Consider the following 15178-nt stretch of genomic DNA (forward strand, 5'->3'; position numbering starts at 1 on the left):
TTGTATGTTGTGTGGAGTGTCAGTCATTAAGTGTGAATGACAACAAAATACAGAGATTCTAATGTTTTGTCTTCCTTGTGGTCCTATATTATATTGACATAAGCAGAATGATGACAATGCTGGACCAGGACACTAATGGTTCTGTGGACTTCAAGGAGTACATCACCCTGATTGGATCCCTTGCAAGTGCAACTGTGTTCTATAGTGGAAAATGCCTGCTTCCATATGCTTTGTACAGTGTATTACATTACACTAGTGCATCCTGCTCTTCTGAGCGGTAAATAATTTGAAATTAATCATTTGATTCATTGCAATTCCCCCCTCCTGTAAATCAAATATGTATCTGTTCAGATTTTTGGTATCTGGATAGGCTACCAATGTTATCATCTCTGGAGGAATGTAAAAAAAATCCCATATTTCCCTTTGGATCATGGCACTTGCTTTCATGACCATTACTTAAGTCAGCAAGATGTGCGAAATGGCCGCTTGCTGCCTCGTGTGTCACTGACTTGGTGGAGTGTGTTTTGATAGGCCAACCATGAACCCATGTTATCCATATCTATCAAAAAACGCATTCTACAATAGAAATAGAGTTAGGCCTACTATTGTGATGCATGATTGCAATGCAATTCCCCCATCCTGCAAATCAAAATGTGTCTGGATATACTGGTAATATTCTCAACTCCAGTGCATAAAAAAAAAAACTCCCATTGGCCTATTTCCTGTTGGATCATGGCGCATGCTTTCTCTTTAAAATTCTATGTTTTGATAGGCCTACCATGAACCAATGTTATCTATATCTATTAAAAAAACAGTAGTCCTGTAGGCTAGGGCTGGCCCAGCATGTCTGATGCGCAGGACGCACATCCAAACTAGGAGTGGGATGTACATTTCACCTCTCCAAGGTGGGCTGACTAATCTACCAGCTCACGTTTGTTGCCTATGTTTAGGCCTAGTGCTTGTTTGACTCATTATGTACTGTACCTTGCTTTATTTAACAGCATTATTTGAAAAGCTTTGAGGGTTAGTTTAAGAGTTGGGGAAAACAGGGCAGTGAGCCATGAGATCTGCATTTGAAAATGTTATGCACAGGGAATAGGGTGCTATAAGCGCAGCAGCACTGTTGATAGTATACCTTGGATTGCTGCATGTTGCATATTAATATTACTAATGTGATGCATAATTGTATTGGTAATTTGGAATGTCCAGTCAATGCGCAATTGATTCTACAGAATCATAATTGGGCTACAAGTGCTTACATAATTTATATTGTGACAGCATGGTATCCCAGGGATACCGGACATTCCAAAACACAAAAACCAGGAAAATAAATAAAAAATACAAAACACAAGAGGACGTGCTTCCTTTAAGCCTAAAATTAAGAAAATCAGCGCCAAATCAACCGCAGTTGAGAGGCTTACGGTATTATAATATACTGTAGATTCTACATTAATAAATGGCTGTTTAATTTTCATTTGTTTGTGTTTTCTTTGTGAATAGGTTTTGTGGATTAAGGAATTTATAAGGAATGAAAGGTTTTGTGAATAAAATATGTACTAGCTAGTAGGCTAATTAATATGTAATAACATCATGCTGTGAAACCATTTCCTTGTAGGCTACTATAAGGGTAGTTGAGATCAAATTGTTGCACTGGTAATACCTACTAGTAGATTAATAAAGCTGTTTCCTATAAAAGTATAGCCTAGCCCTAGCTAGAGGTGTGGCGTTCTGACATTCAGTCAAAATCAGCCAAATCATGGTATCTGTCCCATTATGTCGTCTGTGAGCACAAAAGCAGCGCCATTTACACAGATACAACGTTGCGATCTCTATGGGACAACGGGAAAGAATAAGGTAGTGGATAGAATCTCTTTTCTTAGGATTATCAGTGAAATTAAGGAATAATAAAATATGAGTTACTATGTATAGCTTTGTAAGACTATAAATGACCAACCACCCAGTTTTGGAGTAGTTAGAGGGTATACTCCGCTGCTTTTGGTTTGGCCCCTAAAACCCTCACAAATTTTTACAGATGCACAACTGTGAACATCCTGTCGGCTGTATCACCGCCTGGTATGGTGATACCGCAGGGCTCTCCAGAGGGTGGTGCGGTCTGCCCAACGCATCACCGGGGGCAAACTACTTGCCCTTCAGGACACCTACAGCACCCGGTGTCACAGGAAGACCAAAAAGATCATCAAGGATATCAAACAACGTAAGCCACAGCCTGTTCACCCTGCTATCATCCAGAATGCGAGATCAGTACAGGTTCATCAAAGCTGGGACAGAAACAGCTTCTATCTCAAGGCCATCAGACTGTTTAATAGCCATCACTAGTCAGCTTCCACCCGGTTACGCAACCCTGCACCTTAGAGGCTGCTGCCCTGTATACATAGACTTGGCCACTTTAATAATGGAACACTAGTCACTTTAATAAGGTTTGCATACTGCTTTACTCATCTCATATGTATATACTCTATTCTTTTCTACTGTATTTTAGTCAATGCCACACCGACATTGCTCGATCTAATATTTATATATTTCTTAATTCCATTCTTTTACTTTTAGAATTGTGTGTATTGTTGTGAATTGTTAGATTATACTGCACTGTTGGAGCTAGGAAACCTCGCAGTATCCCTTTAATTAATAGGAAGTCCCACCCAGTTGACTACTTCAAAATGGTGAAAGTCCTCAATGGCGCTGCATGCTCTCGGTAGCCGATGTGAGCAAGACCTTTAAACAGGTCAACATTCACAAAGCCGCGGGGCCAGATGGATTAACAGGACGTGTACTCAAGGCATGCGCGGACCAACTGGCAAGTGTCTTCACTGACATTTTCAACCTCTCCCTGACTGAGTCTGTAACACCTACATGTTTCAAGCATACCACCATAGTCCCTGTGCCCAAGGAAGCGAAGGTGACCTGCCTAAATGATTACCGGCCCGTAGCACTCACGTCGGTAGCCATGAAATGCTCAGAGGCAGCTGTTTATTGTTGTCTCTGATTGGGGATCATATTTAGGCAGCCATTTCTTCTTTGTGTTTCGTGGGATCTTGTCTATGTTTAGTTGCCTGTGAGCATTATTTATAGCTTCACGTTTCGTTTGTTCATTTTGTTGTTTTGTTCTTTGAAGTTTTCATTTCCAATATTAAAGGATGGAAACATACCACGCTGCATCTTGGTCCACTCCTTGTAACGATCGTGACACCCATTAACATCAATGAGGCTGTAGTGGAGCGGGTCGAGAGTTTCAAGTTCCTTGGAGTCACCAACGAACTACATCACCAACGAACTATCATGGTCCAAACACACCAAGACAGTTGTGCCCTCTTTTCAGTCTCCCCCTCAGGAGACAAAAGATTTGGCACGGTTCCCCAGATCCTCAAAAAATTCTACAGCTGCACCATCGAGAGCATCCTGACCGGTTGCATCACCACCTGGTATGGCAACTACTCGGCATCTGACCGTAAGGCGCTACAGAAGGTAGTGCGTACGGCCCAGTACCTCACTCGGGCCAACCTTTCTGCAATCCAGGACCTATATAATAGGTGGTGTCAAAGGAAAGCCCATAAAATTGTCAGAGACTCCAGTCCCCCAAGTCATAGACTGTTTTCTCTGGTACCGCATGGCAAGTGGTACCGGAGCGCCAAGTCTAGGACCAAAAGGCTCCTTAAGAGCTTCTACCCCCAAGCCATAAGACTGCTGTACAATTAATCAAATGGCCACCGGACTATTACATTGACCCCCCCTCCAATTTTTTTGTACACTGCTGCTACTCGCTGTTTATTATCTATGCATAATCAGTTCACCCATAGCTACATGTACAAATTACCTAAACTAATCTGTACTCCCGCACACTGACTCGGTACCAGTACCCCCTGTATATAGCCTCACTATTGTTATGTTTTTGTGTTACTTTTTATTTTTTACTTTAGTTTATTTGGTAAATATTTTCTTAACTCTTCTTGAACTGCACTGTTGGTTAAGGGCTTGTAAGTAAGCATTTCATGGTAAGGTCTACACTTGTTGTATTCCGCGCATGTGACAAATAAAGTTTGATTTGATGCTAAAACGGACTTTTGGGCACTAGAGTCCACTGTACATCTCTATGGGTTAACCCACTTGATGGGAATTGTAAAGTGGCTCATATAGCAAGAATCGCTACACTGCCCCCTCTGAATGCATCTTCCAGTTTTTTGACTTCTCTGCCTCTTCACACGTCCCGGCCGTGCGTTTCGGTGGTTTAAAGGCCTCGCACTTCTGACATTAATGTACCGAACCGTGGGGCAGGGAAGAGAACCTGGGTCACTGGCTTGAAATGCAAACACCATCGCGCTAATAGGGTTAACTCACTCGGTGGGAATTGTAAAAATGACTCATATAGTGATGATCACTACAAAATATGTTATCTTTGCTGTTAATAAATGGGAAAACGACCCAAGTACGTTTTGTAAAGCATTTACGAATATTTGCAATCCCACTTGACAGTGGTAAACAGGCATATCCGCCACTGTTATTTTTTTACAGCAGTAATTTCTTCTGTAAAATATAAATTTAACTGAGGCCACTTTAACATAGGCTACACATGCGCTGACTACTGTAGTCCTTCTTACCCCCGCCCCATTATATTGCAGTGTACCAACAGAGACCGAAATCCCTGAATCGTGGCACGGTGTCCAAGGTTGATGCGATTCGGTAAAGGAGGGTGGGAGAAATCTGGGCGGGAAGTAGCCTATCAAGCGCATAATCTGGCAAACACTCTGAACGGTGTGTGCATTTTCATGATCGGATCATCGTTTAGACCTAAATTAAATTTCGTTACAAATTGAATTCCTCTCTTCCATTTGGATTGATTGTTCTATTGCGTTGTATAATGTAGGCTATAGCCTTACGTGCGTGCGTCCACTTCCAATTTTATTGCGCAAAACATATGCCATATTAAAGCAAGGCCTTCTCCATCTAAATAAGGTGATCATCCAGGAGTTATGAATATCTATTTTGCAATATTTGCCTTCATGGCACCTGTTGTTATTGTTATGATAACGGTAGGGGTATCATGTGTAATTCACCGAAGGAGGCACAGTCGGATTGAACGCTCACTTCAATGATGGACGCTCTGGTTCGTGAGTAGCCTGTGTCTGTGATCGTGTCAGTGTCAGTGTGTGATTTGTCTGTGTTTACATGTTTTGTTGTTTTCCCGTTGTAGTTATAGCCTATGACATTTTATAGGCTAATGATGATGCATGCAGACAAATGTTCCCTTCACCCCTCCTTGTGGCGGGCAGAAATACCCCCCCGCAGAAATACCCCCCCCTTCAGTTTCTATCCTCTCCGGGAGCATCGCTCCGATTACCATGGAAGAAACCTTCCTATCATGGCGGCTAGATTCCAGCTGAAGGTAAGAAATGCGCTGTTCTGGAAACCAAGCCGGTAACAGACAGACATCGCATTGCACAGCAATTTGCGCTGTAATAGGCTATTTGGACAAATTGCTTGTGAGTACCAGTCGATTGTGGAGTATCCTGCCTGCATTCTAAAAATGTTATGGTGATTAACTGTCTGCCAGTAAATTAGGGGAGACCAGGGTTGTTTGTAACATAGGATAGTTGTAACACTCTCAATATCTCCAATCAGGAACAAGCTAGAATTATGTGATTGGCTGTGCACATGCTCAGTTTAGTCCTCAACCCTCATGTGAAGAAGCAAGGACCTGTGATAGACAGCAGATTTCATTGACAAGAATCTGATTTTGAGGTAAGAAATCTTTTTTTTTAACCAAAATTGTTTTTGTGATGGCATTACCTGCTTTGTAGTTAGATTCACCAAACTTGTATCAGGTTTATAACCAGTGTGTGTAGATTTATTTGATGTAAGATAACAATGCAAGGGTCAGGGTTAGTTGTAACAAGCCCTCGGAGGTATGGGTTCAGTACTGAGAATGCAAATGATGGGCCTGTCAGGCCAAATAGTGTCCGCCCCCCGCGTCGCAATAGGATTTGTTGTGATTGTCTAACAAGTTGGAAGACAAGGGTTGCTGAAATACTAGTCTAAGTAAATCAGCTCTGTTTTCTTTCTCTCTGTTTCTCCCCCTCTCTCTCTCTCTCTCCATCTCTCTCTCTGTCTTTCACTCTCTTCCCACCTCTCTCGCTCCCTCTCTCACTTTCATCCTTTCTCACTTTCTTCCTCTCCCTCTCTGTATGTGTCTGTCTGTCTGTCTCGCTCTCTGTCTAGCGAAGAAACCTAGTTATGGGCAGTTGGAGCTACTATAATTGCTCACACCTATCCATTTGATTGATCAAGGTTAACTTATAGCTAGATACCTCAATATGACAGACATATAACAAAATGTATAGCTAGCAACATGTAGATGACCAACTAGATGGCTAAGTGTTGAAAAACGGTTGTTCAGTAAATCCTTCCAGTGATCTAATTGAAGTTAACTATTAAACTTAACCCTGTGAATTTCTCTGCCCTACGAATGTTGCGACTGTTGTCGAGATCAGCGATGCCTTCGTAGTATTTCACCTGATTGGAAAGATGAAACAAAATTTCCTCGAGGGATGCCATTAAAGTGCAAGCTACATACAAACAGAACGCTACAATAACAGTTAGCTAGCAATCGTTAGCTAAATAAAACTGTCTGGCTAGCTAGCTGACTAGGCAGGCTGAAGTACAGTGCATTCGTAAAGTATTCAGACCCCTTCCCTTTTTCCACATTTTGTTACGTTACAGTCTTATTCTAAAATGGATTAAATAAAAAATGTCCCACATCACTCTACACACAATATCCCACGATGACAAAGTGGAAACAGGTTTTTAGAAATTTTTGCTAATTTATTGCAAATAAAAAACAGAAATACCTTATTTACATAAGTATTCAGACCTTTTTCTATGAGACTCTAATTGAGCTCAGTGCATCCTGTTTCCATTGATCATCCTTGAGATGTTTCTACAACTTGATTGGAGTCCACCTGTGGTAAATTCAATTGATTGGACACAATTTGGAAAGGCACACATGTCTATATAAGGTCCCCAGTTGAAAGTGCATGTCAGAGCAAAAACCAAGCCATGAGGTCGAAGGAATTGTCCGTAGAGCTCAGAGACAGGATTGTGTTGAAGCACAGATCTGGGGAAGGGTAATTTCTGCATCATTGAAGGTCCCCAAGAACACAGTAGCCTCCATCATTCTTAAATGGAAAAAGTTTGGAACCATCAAGGTTCTTCCTAGAGCTGGGCGCCCGGCCAATCTGGGTAATCGGGGGAGAAGGTCCTTGGTCAGGGAGGTGACCAAAAACCTGATGGTCACTCTGGCAGAGCTCCAGAGTTCCTCTGTGGAGATGAGAGAACCTTCCAGAAGGACAACCATCTCTGCAGTACTCCACCAATCAGGCCTTTATGGTAGAGTGTCCAGACGGAAGCCACTTCTCAGTAAAAGGCACATGGCAGCCTGCTTGGTGTTTGAAAAGGCACCTAATGGACTCTCAGACCATGAGAAAGAATATTCTCTGGTCTGATAAACCAAGATTGAACGATTTGGCCTGAATTCCAAGAGTCACTTCTGGAGGAATCCTTGCACCATCCCTATGGTGAAGCATGGTGGTGGCAGCATCATGTTGTGGGGATGTTTTCAGCGGCAGGGACTGGGAGGAGTCATGATTGAGGGAAAGCTGAACAGAGCAAAGTACAGAGAAGGCCTTGATGAAAACCTGCTCCAGAGTGCACAGGACCTAAGACTGGGGCGAAGGTTCATCTTCCAACTGGACAATGCTTTGGGACAAGTCTCTGAATGTCCTTGAGTGGCCCAGCCAGAGCTCGGACTTGAACCACGATCGAACATCTCTGGAGAGACCTGAAAATAGCTGTGCATTTTCGCTCCCCATCCAACTTGACAGAGCTTGAGAGGATCTGAAGAGAAGAATGGGAGAAACTCCCCAAATATAGGTGTGCCAAGCTTGTAGCATCATCATACCCAAGCACTCAGTAAAGGGTCTGAATACTTAAATGTAATACTTCATTTAAAATTAAAATAAATGCTAAAATTTCTAAACTAATTTTGGATTTGTCATTATGGGGTGTTGTGTGTAGATTGATGATTTAATTATAATTTTTTTAATCCATTTTAAAATAAGGCTGTAACGTAACAAAATGTGGAAAAAGTCAAGAGGTCTGAATACTTTCCGAATGCCCTGTAAATACGTAGCTAGCGATGTCAATCTAAAATCAATCTTATAACAGCTTCAATTATTTCTTCCTATTTGACAATATTATCTTATATAAAGACAAATATCAAATAAATAAAAAATGTCCTTTTCAGTATTTTCGGTCTTCTGAAGCAGTAGCAGTAGTCAGCAGGTATTCACCGTAAAAACAACGTCCTTGTAGAGCGATTCTGAGGTAATATATTTGCGCGGACCGAGCGAGCACTCATGAGGTCAAATAGATCTAGAACGTCGTCCCTCTTCCGCGACGCTACAAGGTAAAATAGAGCCAAGCATCCAGCATAGCAAAGGACACTTTGTTTCATTACGTAGGCCAGTCAGAATTTTGCAAGTTCAAGCAACAGCCCTATCAATGGAACCTAGAGGTCATTGAATCCCAATGTGATGCAGGGGGTAGGGACACTTTTTGGCATAACAGGTCCCACCAAGCCTGTACCCCAGGAATACCATGCCACTGTCACAACTGTGACTCTGATTCAGTGAACATGTCCAAGATTCAGTCATAAACACACACACCGCGCTCTCTCCCTCTCTCTCACACACACACACACACACACACACACACACACACACACACACACACACACACACACACACACCACAAACATCCATCTGTTTTGTTCAGTTGTTGTTTAGTTGTCAGATGTTTTTGTTTAGTTGAGAAGGGACAGTTTAATGGAGTGTAAAAATAATAAACATTTTATTATTTGTATTATTTGATTATTTCTGCCACGCAAAAAGATATGTTAAACATGGCAATGTTGTTCTCATGTTCTGAATAAAGGCTTTCAATATTTTGTTTCATGTCATGATTTATGCAATTTTTCAAACTGTGAAGTTTCACCCCAAGCCCTGTTACAACTGACCTGGGAGGTGGTGTAAATTGTAATTTCACTCCTTGTATTTGAGGAAAAAGTCACACCTTGTCAGTTTGATTTAGAGAAATAACACCTATACCAATTTGTAGCAGACAGATGTAAGTTGTTTGTATCAAATTTTGAATTTAGTACCTCAAACAATCTCTGAGAAATTGACAAAAATGCAAAAAGTGTTACAGCCATCCCTGGTCTACCCTACATACCATTTATTTTTATTTTTTATTATTTACAATGTGGCTATTCCTTTTTTAATCTGCTGATTAGACTGAAGAACAAAATAGTACATTGATCAATAGGGTAGAATGCAGGATATAAATACTTTTAAAACACTTTTGAGAAATGCACATTATCCTTCTATTAATTATTTTTTCCTTAACGTGTACTATTCATATCTGTTTAGTTCTATACCTACACACGCTACTTTGTCATAAAAATACTTAGAATGTCTCAAACATGAACATTCATTTACTGTTCATTCATTCACAAGAGTTCAAATGTCAGTTACTTGTGTGATATCATCGGTCTGAGTAAACGTATCAATTTAACATGTATATTTTGCATGTGGTAGACACCTACATACATTACTGTATGTAGTTTCACTTACTTACTGACTTAGTCCTTTTTATTCCGATGCAAAACATAAGGCATTCCACATGTAAGCTGCTTGCCAAGTAGCCTACTTATAATAGTTTCCACCCCCAGGATCACCATCACCCTCAGACACCATGGCACAGCCCACACCCCTGGAAACCTCCCTGGGAGCCCTCATCATGACATTCCACAAGCACGCTGGATGCCGAGATGCCGAAAAAAGATAACCAACCTCATCAAGGCAGAGCTGTCCAACATCGCTGGCGTGAGTCAGTGCAACACCTCGGGCCAGTTTCCCGAACAAAGTTTAAGCCTATAATCCTGAACTAAAAATAACTTTCAATTAAGATTATCAGTTGAGCATGTTTTGTTTTGAAGATGGAATCCGCATTGAGCACACGGTCGGCCCAACCGCTGTTTTTTTTGTTGTTGCTTTGTTGACACAGCATTGGTGAGGAGCGTCGTTGTCACGACTTCCACCGAAGTTGTTCCCTCTCCTTGTTTGGGCGGTGTTCGGCGGTCGACGTCACCGGCTTTCTAGCCGCCACCGATCCATGTTTCATTTTTCCTTTTGTTTTGTCTGTTTACACACCTGGTTCCCATCTCATAATTATGTTCCTTATTTAACCCTCTGGTTTCCCTTTCTGTTTTGTGCGTGATTGTCTTTTGTGTATTCCGGTGCGTTGTATTTTGTGTTCTGTTTTGTCCTTGTTTGGTAACGGGATTTTGTTACGTTTTTGGATTGAGTAAATCAGTTATTGTTACTCTTTCCTGTGTCCTGCGCCTGACTCCTTCGCTATCTTTTAGATAGACTCTGACAGAATCACGCACCTACAACATGGAGTCAGCAGGTGCAGCCAGCCCTCCGCTTCAAATGGAGGAGCGCGTTCAGCAGCACACAACCATGCTGCAGAGTCTGGGTACAGCCATGGATCGCGTGCTGCAAACCATGGACCGATTGGAGAGAGGGGATTTTCCTGTGAACCCTGTGTCGTCTCCTCAGGTTCCACCACTACCTACCGTGATGTCCACCTCTCCGTCATCAGGATCCGGTGGGATTCAGCTCTCGCTCCCGAGGGCGTATGATGGGACAGCTGCCGGGTGTCAGGGGTTCCTACTCCAGCTGGAGCTCTACCTGGCATCTGTCCAGCCAGCCCCTTCGGGACGCGAGAGAGTGAGCGCCCTCATCTCCTGACCGGTAAAGCCCTGGAATGGGCCAACGCCATCTGGGGCAGGGAAGGTCAGACGTTGGATGATTATGAGGAGTTCGCCCGCCGTTTCTGGGCGGTATTTGATCATCCCCTGGAGGGGAGAGCGGCGGGGGAATGCCTATTTCATCTACGTCAGGGGATGAGGAGCGCTCAAGATTTTGCGCTGGCCTTTAGAACTCTGGCGGCCGGCGTGGGATGGAATGAACGGGCACTGATCGATCACTACAGGTGTAGCTTACGAGAGGACGTTCGTCGGGAGCTAGCCTGCAGGGACACCACCCTTACACTGGACCAGCTGGTGGACCTATCGATCCGGTTGGATAACCTGTTGGCCTCCCGCGGACGTCCTGACCGGGGTCCGTCAGTTCCATCCCCCAGCGCTCCTGATCCAACGCCTATGGAGTTGGGAGGCGCCGCAACGAGGGGGACCGGAGGGGGGACCATTCCCTGCACCCATTCCCTGCACCAACTGTGGCCGCAGAGGGCACACTGCTGGTCGGTGCTGGGTGGGTTCCCCAGGAGGTAGAGGTAGCAGGCGGCGTGCTGGTGGGTCATCCCAGGTGAGTAGGAATTTCCCAAGTTTTCCCCGCGTTCCCAGCATAAGGCGCTAGTAGATTCAGACGCAGCTGGGAACTTTATCGACCGTTCCTTTGCTATGAGATTCGGGATCCCTATTGTGTCTGTTGATGTTCCCTTCCCTATACATGCCTTAGATAGTCGTCCTTTGGGGTCGGGGCTAATTAGGGAGGTCACAGCTCCGCTCACTATGATAAAGCAGGAGAGTCATAGGGAGCGAATTAGTCTCTTCCTAATCGACTCTCCTGCGTTCCCTGTTCTGTTGGGGATTCCCTGGTTGGCTTCGCATGATCCTACTATTTCGTGGCAACAGGGCTCTCAAGGGATGGTCCCGTCAGTGCTCAGGGAGGTGTGTAGGTGTTTCCTTAGGTGCCACTATGGTGGAAAGTCCAAACCAGGTCTCCACCATGCACATTCCCACCGAATAGGCCGATTTGGCACTCGCCTTCTGCGACTCAATTACCACCCCATCGACAGGGGGATTGTGCGATAGATCTCTTGGTAGAAGCTGCACTTCCCAGGAGACAGCGGTATATGTCACTGAATCTCTAGGCCAGGGATACATTCGGCCTTCCATCTCACCTGTCTCCTCGAGTTTCTTTTTTGTGAAGAAGAAGGATGGAGGTTTGCGCCCGTGTATTGATTATCGAAGTTTAAATAAGATCACGGTAAAATACAGTTACCCGCTACCGCTCATAGCCAGTATGACCGAGTCATTACACGGGGCGCGCTTCTTCACAAAATTGGACCTCAGGAGCGCTTACAACCTGGTGCGTATCCGGGCGGGAGATGAGTGGAAGACAGCATTTAGCACCACTTCTGGGCATTATGAGTACCTGCAGTACGGGTTAATGAATGCTCCATCAGTCTTCCAATCTTTTGTAGATTAGATTTTCAGGGACCTGCACGGGCAGGGTGTAGTGGTGTATATAAATGACATTCTAATATACTCCGCTACATGCGCCGAGCATGTGTCCCTGGTACGCAGGGAGCTTCGTCGACTGTTGGAACATGACCTGTACGTCAAGGCTGAGAAATGTCTGTTCTTCCAACATTCCGTCTCCTTCCTAGGGTACCGCTTTTCCGCGTCAGGGGTAGAGATGGAGAATGACCGCATTTCAGCCTTGCGTAATTGGCCGACTCCAACCACGGTAAAGGAGGTGCAGCGTTTTTTAGGGTTTGCCAACTACTACCAGAGGTTTATCCGGGGTTTTGGTCAGGTAGCGGCTCCCATTACCTCACTGCTGAAGGGGGGACCGGTGCGACTGTACTGGTCAGCTGGGGCGGACAGGGCTTTTGGTCACCTGAAGGCTCTGTTTACCTCGGCTCCCGTGCTGGCTCATCCTGATCCCACCTTAGCGTTCATAGTTGAGGTGGACGCGTCCGAGGCAGGGATAGGGGCTGTGCTGTCTCAGCGCTCGGGTACGCCACTAAAGCTCCGCCCCTGTGCATTCTTTTCGAAGAAGCTCAGCGAAACTATGATGTGGGGGACCGGGAGTTGTTGGCTGTTGTCAAGGCTCTGAAAGCGTGGAGACATTGGCTTGAGGGGGCCAGACACCCTTTTCTCATTTGGACTGACCACCGCAATCTGGAGTACATTCGAGCAGCGAGGAGACTGAACCCTCAAGCCATTTGGGCCCACACTTCACCCTCCTCTGGTCATCCTGGCATCGGTCGGACAGTGCGCTGTCTTGCTGGGAAGTACTGGTGGCCCACGTTAGCCAAGGACGTGAGGGTTTATGTGTCCTCCTGTTCGGTGTGCGCACAGTGCAAGGCACCTAGACACCTGCCCAGAGGGAAATTACAACCCCTTTCCGTTCCACAACGACCGTGGTCACACCTCTCGGTGGATTTCCTGACGAATCTTCCACCCTCGCGGGGTAACACCACGATCCTAGTCGTTGTGGATCGGTTTTCTAAGTCCTGCTGTCTCCTTCCTTTGCCCGGTCTCCCTACGGCTCTACAGACTGCGGAGGCCCTGTTCACCCACGTATTCCGGCACTACGGGGTGCCTGAGGATATAGTTTCTGATCGGGGTCCCCAATTCTCGTCTAAAGTCTGGAGGGCGTTTATGGAGCGCCTGGGGGTCTCGGTCAGCCTTACCTCAGGTTTTCACCCCGAGCGCAACGGGCAGGTGGAAAGAGTCAACCAGGAGGTGGGTAGTTTTCTGTGGTTCTATTGCCAGGACCGGCCGGGGGAGTGGGCGGTGTTTCTCCCCTGGGCAGAGATGGCTCAAAACTCCCTCCGCTACTCCTCCACTAACCTGTCACCTTTTCAGTGTGTGCTAGGTTACCAGCCGGTCTTGGCACCATGGCATCAGAGCCAGATCGAGGCTCCTGCGGTGGATGAATGGTTTCGGCACTCGGAGGAGACATGGGACGCTGCCTATGTGCATCTGCAAAGGGCCATCAGGCAGCAGAAGATGAGTGCCGACCGCCACCGCAGTGAGGCCCCGGTGTATGCACCGGGGCATCGGGTCTGGCTCTCGACCCGAAACCTGCCCCTTCACCTGCCCTGCCGGAAGCTGGGTCCGCGGTTTGTGGGGCCATTCAAAGTCCTGAGGAGACTGAACGAGGTTTGCTATAGGTTACAGCTCCCCCCTGATTACCGTATTAACCCCTCGTTCCATGTGTCTCTCTTCAGGCCGGTGGTGGCTGGTCCGCTCCAGCAGTCTGAGGTGCGGGAGGTTCCTCCGCCCCCTCTGGACATTGAGGGGGTCCCGGCGTAAACAGTGCGAGCCATTATGGACTCAAGGCGTCGGGCGAGAGGCCGTCAGTACCTCGTGGAGTGGGAGGGGTACGGCCCGGAGGAGAGATGCTGGGTACCGGTGGGGGACATCCTGGACCCATCGTTACTCTAGGAATTTCACCGACTCCATCCGGATCGCCCTGCGTCTCATCCCCGGGTCGTCGGCGCGCTGCTGGAGCCGCGCGTCAAGGGGGGGGTACTGTCACGACTTCCACCGAAGTTGTTCCCTCTCCTTGTTCGGGCGGTGTTCGGTGGTCGACGTCACCGGCTTTCTAGCCGCCACCGATCCATGTTTAATTTTTCCTTTTGTTTTGTCTGTTTACACACCTGGTTCCCATCTCATAATTATGTTCCTTATTTATTAACCCTCTGTTTTTGGATTGAGTAAATCAGTTATTGTTACTCTTACCTGTGTCCTGCGCCTGACTCCTTCACTATCTTTTAGATGCAATGTGGTAAAAAGGAAAATGCAGTACGTATTGTGCTGTTCTATAGGGTGCGCAAGGATATCCGACTGAAAAGTATAAATTGTTTGCAGTAACGTTTTTGTTCTAATATCGCAAATGTTCGTGCCAGTTTTAAAGTCCAGTACTAGGCTTAATCTGTGTCTGGGAAACTAGTCCTTCATAAGCCAGCAAATGCTATTCTAATGCTATTTTTTATTGTTATGCGTTGTGATTGTAATAAAACATTTACATGAAATATAGTTTAATTGAGATTGACTGATTATAATGCACGGAGTCTCATTCATTTAGTAGCCTACTAATGACAGCAAAGTATAGATATCCTAATGTATTGTCTTCCTTGTGATCCAATCGCCTCCCTTCACGTTCCCTTGACATGTGTGAAGTGTCAGCCATTCAGTGCGATTGACAACAAAATACTGCAATCCTAATGTATTGTGTCTTCCTTGTAATCTTATACTATGTTGTCATGAGCAGAAGGGTGGTCCTGA

General features: G+C 45.4%; 1 long non-coding RNA gene across 1 annotated transcript; it reads left to right on the top strand.

The window, feature by feature from the left end:
• The first annotated feature begins 9959 nt into the window (after positions 1 to 9959).
• Positions 9960 to 14925, top strand: LOC129831418 (uncharacterized). The gene is made up of 2 exons (XR_008755715.1): positions 9960 to 11459; positions 14119 to 14925. It is a non-coding gene; the product is annotated as an uncharacterized LOC129831418 (long non-coding RNA).
• Positions 14926 to 15178: the final 253 nt, after the last annotated feature.

Source organism: Salvelinus fontinalis, chromosome 32 (genome assembly GCF_029448725.1).
Source record: "Salvelinus fontinalis isolate EN_2023a chromosome 32, ASM2944872v1, whole genome shotgun sequence".
Lineage (NCBI taxonomy): Eukaryota > Metazoa > Chordata > Actinopteri > Salmoniformes > Salmonidae > Salvelinus > Salvelinus fontinalis.